Genomic DNA, 8903 nt, shown 5'->3' with positions numbered 1-8903 from the left:
TATTATTGTGTTACCAAAACTTTTATAAAAGTTACACGTTTTAGTTTTCATTTATACGTGTTTTGCTTACAATATACAAAATAAAATATAAGGTGAGCCACTTAATTACGCCGTCAATGTACAGGACTATATAATATTTTAGTTCTTTCTTTTGAAGGATGAGAATTAGGAAGGGAGAGGGGAGTCAGCTTCGGTGTACATATATTTTAGGACAGAATGCTATTAAAACCAAAGTATAAAGAGTAGAAGAAGAAAATAGTAAGGAGAAGATTATTTAGGATTTAGAAGTAACATCTATATATAATTTGAGAGTGATAAACGAAGAGAAGGGATCGAGCTTTTGAATAGTTTATCCATCATAATCAGGTGTGTATAAATCACACTTTTAATTTTACATATTTTATATACTTCTTTGCTAGATGTTAAATAAAATTAATAATTTGATTATATGACGTGACTCTGATATAATTATGTGTTATTTGATATTGATGGTGAAATATGATGTGGATATGTGATTGATGCAATAGATATGTTTTGCATATGGTATTGGAATTAATTGAATCATTTGATTAAAGAGGATATGTGATAGTCATGTCTTGGATCTGAAATCATAGTGGACATATTGGGACCTTCGGGTCAATCATATTGGGACCTACGGGTCAATTCACATTGGGACCTACGGGTCAAATCATAGTGGGACCTTCGGGTCAAATCATAGTGGCATATTGGAAATCCCGGGCAGATACCATACTTGAACTATCACAGAATAATACTGAACAGAGTGGCATATGCATATGTATATGGATTTAATTTTAATATTTGTTGATTATTGTTTTATATATTGGTTAAAGAGTATGTTTGATATCCGGCATGTGGAATTAAAGGTAAGGTTTATATACACTGAGTTGTGGCTCATATAAACAACTAATATTTTTTCAGGAAATAAGATATCAATGAAGTATTTGGTTGAGATGAGTCCTAGGAATTGCACATGTTATCAGGGTCGGCGGCTGACGCGTTTTGGCAACCTTCTCCTCCTCATCATTTTTTTTGCATGTAGATAAATGTGTAGTACATAGAGTGGCGAGAGGGTCCCACTACGGTTTAGAATGTTTTGAAATATGTATTTGATAAATGTTGATTTTTGAAATGATATAATATGTGCGTTTTATGTACTTGAAACGTGGGTTAATTTATTTAATATTTATGAATTTATTTATAATAAGTGCATACGTCATAAGGGTTGAGGTGTGACAATCCAACTCCAAACTCAAATCAACCAATAATAATCAGCAAATCAAACCAACAACACCAAAATAAGATAAGCGAAACAAAAGTAGCGATATCCATTGCAAAATACTAAGTATTCAACGATAGTAACGAAATAGAGCCGAGCCTCGAACAGCGAGGACTCGGAGTGTACGTGAAGTAAACAGAAAAGCAAAAGATAATTGTTTCTTCGTCTCCGTAGAGACGGTGTTGCGACACAATCAGACTGAAATGTGAACCCCCGCACCAATTCCCCGTGAGTGTGTGTAGAGAAGTGAAAACTAAGCTAAGAGCTGAAAAGTGATGATCCTCATGTTAAGCGCATGCTCTTATTTATAGTGGACAGAGCTTCTAGACTGTTCCTGTGATCTTCATTTTGCCCTCTGATTCGATGCTCCTCAGTCTAGTGGCTCTTCCTCTTTCTGCTTAATTTTCCCCGCTAGCTTCTTCTCCCCGACAATCTTCATCTTCTTCTCACAGAATTTAACTCCATAATCAATGCATGAAATTGGCCTTATCATTCATATATTTCATGTGGGTGTGTTATTGATAAAATCTTTTAAAAATGATCAATTATTATGGTTTGTTGACATGAATTTATTTTATTTTTTAATTATATTTAACATTGAAAATACTATTAACAATAATATTTATAATATGATAAATAAGATTATATATATTAAAAATAATAATAATAATAGTAGCATGATCAAAACATAATAATGATAAAATGCTCTATATTTGATTAATTATAATAAAATTATTTTGAAGACCTTAATACTACTGACCAATTAAATTTTAATCAATGTCTCAAGTTAGTTGAGTTGTTATTTCATTTGGATTTTGCCAATATAGTTAGGCCATTTGCATTTTTGAGAAAAAAATTTATTTTCACATTTACTTTACTATCTTATACTACTACTTTATTATAGTATTTGGTAACCCTTTATTAATAATATTAGTATGCAAATAATAATAATTATGATATATACTTACAATTTAAATCTACTCCATACTTTGTAATTTTATTTGTATTTTGTAAATCAAATTTATTATTATATACATAAATTGTTGCTATACACATCTATAGATATAATCATCTGTACAATAAAATTATTACTCATATTTGTAAAGATATTGATGATATTTTTTTGATTATATATTTTAAATTTTTAACTATAATATTTAAAAAATTTTTAAATTTTTAAAAGTATTAGATAAAAAGAAAGGAATAATAAATAAGTTTTAAGTATTATTTGCATTGTGATTTTTATCTTTAGTGTAGCTACTTTTATATTGTATTTCTAATACAAAAATGCATTTTGCCCCCTTTTTGTGTCTTTAGGTTCAACCAGGGTTTAAATCATAGACAATAAATTCAATCTTACTTGCGCTTTGCACTACCAAATTTTTTCTGCTATTCATTTATTATATACTGTATTTTTTTTATTGCAAAAAATTATGATTTATTGTTACCAAAAGCTAGTATGTTTTAATTTTTTTGTATATGAATTTGTTTGTTAATTTTTTTAATATTATAACAAGTGTGATTGTTCTCCTTGTAGTAGATATTCAATCGTCTTATATCTTTTTATGTGCGTACATACATCTATTGTATTTCAAATTCTTGTAATGATCATATAGTAATAGTATTATGTAGTTTCAAATATTAATTGAGTATGCATCGCACAGGTGGATGTCGAGGGAAAATAGAATTATAGCCAAATATTTTAATAATTTAACGAAAATATCCAAATATTTGCATGATTTAATAACGGCATCCAAATATTTAGTTGTAAATTGATATTCAATCTTTTACGTACTTATTTAAATGAGTAAACTATAAAAACAGTTTGTAGAAAATAGAATTTGTATTTCAATAGTCCATGATAAATTTTATTAGCATTGATAGATCACACACATAGTAGTAATTATATATTGTAGTCTTTTTACAATATGTTTGGACATTGGGGTTCACTCAATGAACTTTTTATTTGTACATGGTTATAATCAAACCGCTCTCTACAATTCTCATAATTGGGTTTTTTAAATTGACAAAGAATATTGAAGTTGATTGTTATTTCCGAGAATGTGTTTAGAATCAGACGATTATTATTACTCATTTACTTATGTGTTACTGATATCTTTGCAAAATCATTGGCCACAAAGCGTTTCTATAACTTTGTATGAGATGGACATGATCAAATATATACTTCAACTTGAGGTAGAGTATTATAGAATAAGTATCTCATATCGATCATGTTTTCATAGTCAGGCCTAGTGTTTTATAGTAAAAGAGTTCACCAACAATAAATACGTGCGTAAGTTTAAAAATATTGTTTTAATTAAAATTGTATTAAATCAATGTCTATTTTTATAATATTTAACTTGAATTTATAGTTCAAAACTATTTTTTTATTATTTGGATAGTTAGGATTGGGTATAATCACTGGGCGATAAAAAAGAAATTAAATATTACTACCAGATTTTAAAATTATAAAATATTACTATAAGATATATATCAAGACCATGTTTATTTGACATGTCAAATGATTTTTAGGGGAATGAATTTTGAAATATGTGTCATAACAATTCTACTTTCCTGTGCTTAGAAAAATACATAAATTTTATATTTAATTTAAATTCTAACCTAAAATATAACTAATTTTTTTAATTAATAAAAAAAATAATAATAATAATAATAATAATAATAATAATAATTTCAATATTATATTCTGATTTTCGAAACCCAAATTATCAATTAAAATATAATGTTAGTACTTATATTATTATATTTATATTACAATGGATAATTTAAATAATAAGATTAATTTTCTTAATTTATTATTGTAGTCGTTTAATGATATCATATTGAATTTTATTAAGACTTTACAAAATTATTAATTTAAAATAAAAAAAAATATATATAATATTATATTTATATTATAGATATAATATAAATAATTATATTATACTTTTTTAAAAAATTAATAATAAATATAATCATAGTTATTTACTATATTGAAATTAAATATGATTCATAAATTTTTAAATTTTATTAAAAAAAATTTAAACAATTAATAATAGTAATATTATTATAAAATTATATACTAGTACTATTTAATATATAAGAAAAGTTAGGAATTAGAATTTTGGAAAAATTTTACTACTTTCTTTGTTTATTAATCCCCATTAAACACTAATTTTAAAATTAAAGAGTGATTACTCTTTTTAGATAAAATCTTAAGCAACAAACATGCCATAAGAACCTTTCTTTTTTATAAGTCCCCATTAAAACAATTTTAAAAATTAAAAAAGAATTTTTTTAGACAAAATGTTAAAACAAACGTATAAGAAGTCGTCATAAATCAAAATACATCTTTCAAAAAATTTAAATCTAAAACCACTAATTTTTAAATGTTTTGTTCAATATTACCAAATTAAAATTTCATAAAAAAACATACTTGAAATAATCATCAATTTTAAAAAAAAATACATACTTGAAATAATCATCATATTTAAACTAAATTATAGGGGAGCAAGTAAAAGTGAGAGCACGTTTAAACTAAAATAGTAGTGAGAACTAAATTAATTAATCCTTCTTTAGAGTTTTGAAAAAGTACTTCATAGTAGTATGAATATATAGAGTTCAATAGCTTCTCTCATTGTAATTTGGAAAGTTTATTTGCTTATTGATTTGTCATCTAATATTTTCCTTTCTTGTGCTTGCTTAATTTTATGATAATATTTTTTGCACGCAGTCCTTTGTAACGTTTGTTTTTGGAAAGTAAAGAGTTACTTTTTGCTGAAGATTCCATGTTTGGTAATTTATTAGAGCATCTACAATAGTGTGGATGTCTCGGGATATTCGAGGGACATTCAAACACCCCCCGCCACGTCATAAAGATCTTCCACTACCCGCACATCATAAAGGACATCCCACCGCAGGGGGGACATGCCCAAGGACATCCGACGAACATCCACAATAATAAAAGTTCACAAATTTACCAAATTAAACAATTTACGGAATTAAATAATTTACGAAATTTAAATTTCAACACGAATGGACGAGAAAGTGCAATGATAATTTCATTAAAAGAAAGTACATTTCAAAAAAAATATACTTTCACTTTTGAGTCCCATTGATTTTCGCACTCTTTGTAAAATGATAATAAATATTTAAAAAAAATAATAAAGGAAAAAAAGAATAAAGGATAAGACTCTTCTCATATTATTCTTTTTTATTATTTCTCCACTTTAATTATTTATTATCATTTTACAAAATGAGTGCAAAATCAATGGACCTATAAACAAATTACATTATAAATATCAACGACGACCCTCCGCGTCCATTGCTCTTCAATTATATCGTTCTGAGTCGAAAATGGGCTTGTCGTTGGCCCTAGTCCAATGCACGGACCCACTCGACCTCTCCATTGGGTACCCCCATACGACATTGGCGGCCACGCGTGGCTGGGCCGGCGCATCAACATCATCACCGGTCCAATCCGCGGTGTTGGACCTTCATATTTGACAAGCATGTTGGCATAATAATACATGCGTACATGACATCGGCGATCGTCAATATACCGCCGTGATGGACCCTTCTGCCACCCATCGAAAGCCAGACCCAAATGCCCCCTCCACATCCTTGCTGGCCCCTCATGACGACTCGCAAAATAGATCCTATCTTCTTCATTCAATCTGATCGTCTTCACGAAGACGCCACATATGGTATATCTCATCAAATAATAGCCCATATTGTGCTGGGGTTCGTTTTAAACGACGGCGGACTCACGCTCATGCATCGCTCGTTGAAAAGGAGCACGGCGAGGACGTTGATGTCGATGTTGGACCCCGCTTATCAAAGTAGCATGTAAAAACCCCGCGTAGTCGGCCCACCGCTTCAGATCATCGTGGATTCACCCCTTGAAACCGATAGAACCCTTTTTCCGGCGGGGCGTTTTCCCGAACCGTGCGACTCGGCATATCCATCGAGCGACAATCTTCGGGGTAGACTTGATACCTTTCCCGAATATTCCCCAACACCTCACAAAAATACCAAAGCGGCTTTGGCGTTTACCGGCGGGGGTTATCGAAATGTCGGTCGCCCTCAAATTTGCCCAGAGGCGTTACCCGGGGGGTGGTCGTTTAACCCTCTCCCATCAAAAAATCGATGACCCCAAAACCCGTCCGAAAACGAGGATCCAAAAAAGGGGGGAAAAACCCCAAACCCCGGGCCGGCGCAAACCTCTTCCCCGGGGGGGTGCGGCGGTCCGGGGGACTAATCAAATGGGGGTCGGTTCCAAATTCCCGCCCCAACTTTCCCATTTTTCCCCATTTGGGCCCAAAGCTTTCTTTTAAGCCAAATAGTTAACCCCCCCCACTACCACCCGCCAACTACCACTATCGGGCCCTTTTGGATATAGTAAAAGAAAAAGAGAGTCTCGTTAAAACAAATGGGGCGAATAAAAGAAGTTAAAGCCGATATTAAAATAAAGTGGGGCATCCCGGAACCCGAGGGGACGTCCGAGGGTTCACGGAAATAAGAACCCGGGGTGTCCCCAAAGCCCTCCCCATCCGTGGCGATTGCCTAAGGCGGGCATCCCCCGGGCGTTGGGGCGCCGGGCAACGTTCCAAAACTCCCCGGGGCGGATGCTCATGGCTTGTTGGTAAGGATAATTGCTCCCCCCGGGTTTAAATTTGGGTTTTTTCTTTTTTCTCATTGGGAAATATGGCTTCATAAATAGTAATAAACGTAATTCCAAATCTTACAAAGACTCTTGTATTCCATAATAGTGGAAATATTTCTTTGGGTATAAAATTTTAAAAAATTTTAAATGGTTACGTAAAAAAAAAAATAAAATAGGAAAAAAAAATTTAAAAAAAAAGAATAAAAAAAAAAGAGAGTAAAATGAAAAGAAAAAAAATCGAAAGCTCCTTTTTCAAGAGTGAATATATTATCCCTGCCGTCATCTAATCCCCCCTCCTTTTTCCCCCTATCTATAAATATATAAAAGGGGGTTTTTGGGGAAAAATTACATAAAGCCATTGATAATATAAAAAGATTTTTTTTAAATACTTCTACTCCATATTATTAAATTTAAACCTAAATGAAATATTTAAAACATGACTTTTTATTTTTTTCATGATTAACTACCCACAATGACATTCATTACCACTTACCCACTAACTTGTTAACTTCGATTTAGATTTAATAGGTCCAACCAAATTTAAAATTTAAGAGGGTAATGATTTCCAAAAGGAATAAATTTAAAGAATGCCATTGATAATATAAAAAGATTTTTTTAATATACTTACTACTCCATATTATTAAATTTTAAAACCAAATGAAAATTAAAATGACTCTTCATTTTAGATTAACTACCCACTAATGACATTCATCACCACTTACCCACTAACTTATTAACTTCATGGACGTTAGTAACTATGATTTAGATTTAATAGGTCCTATACAATTCAAACATTTAAGAGATGTTGATTTCCAAAAAAAACCGTAATATAAATTAATGTGATTATTTGGTTTTATTATTTGATGGTTTATATATATTTTTTTATTTTTTATGCCATCTGTCAGACATCATTCGCTTTCCAAGGTTGCCCTAACCTTCAATTGTTCCTTGAAGATAATGATTTCAACGATTGAGAGCTCCCAAGAGCAAGCGGAAGTGGTAGCGTCGCTATCTGGAGGTGGTTCATATAATTATCGATGAGCAGTATTGTTTCATAAGAATTTTGGTTTCTCCTTTGCATTTCCATGATTCAATCGGTGGCATGGTTGATTCGTCTACAACGATGTTTCATTTTTGCAGTTAATGCGATCAAGTCGCCTCTCAAGAAGATCTACAATATTTTCACACAATGTGCAATAAAAACGATATTAGTTCGCCCTTCATTCGCTATTGTGGATGCTCTAAGGTCCTTAACCATACACTCAGAATTCAATATATAAAGAATTTATATTATAAAAGTCTCTATTTTTCCTGCGGTAAGACTATAAGATATATCATATTTCGATATCATTTATACAACAGCTGTATCAAATATATATACATTTATACTATATTTATTATTGTGGACGTAAATAAAGGTAAATTCAATAAGTACTAAACAATAGGTTCGAGACATTGTGGGAAATATAGTAATGGGCATTGGAATCGATATTTTGAATATTTGGCGTACTACATCGGTGTTAAAGACAAGGGGGATACTATTATTAGTGGTACGCACCAGATTTTTTTCTTCCCATTAAATGCATGCATATTGATATCGATTGTAAATTCCATGCTATTTTGCCGTATTTTTGTTGATGATTTTGATCGACATCTGGATTTGGGCTATCTTCTTATACATTACTTTTATCGATATTGCCGATCGACCAGAAGATAGATCTAAAAGCCATTTAAACGACATGTTAATTGTGTGCAAAATTTAGCTTTAAACTTATTTTGCTATATAAGTTTTTACGGTTAATAACAAATCGCTATATCAGATAAATTCTCATGACCTTAACTCAAATAATAATATTGTTTCTTATTAATTTTTTCTTTTTGTTTGATTATATATTTTTTAATAATTATTTTTTATTTTATATATTTATGATTTCAGATTTC

Source organism: Salvia hispanica, unplaced genomic scaffold, assembly GCF_023119035.1.
Source record: "Salvia hispanica cultivar TCC Black 2014 unplaced genomic scaffold, UniMelb_Shisp_WGS_1.0 HiC_scaffold_792, whole genome shotgun sequence".
Lineage (NCBI taxonomy): Eukaryota > Viridiplantae > Streptophyta > Magnoliopsida > Lamiales > Lamiaceae > Salvia > Salvia hispanica.
This window is presented reverse-complemented; position numbering follows the sequence as displayed.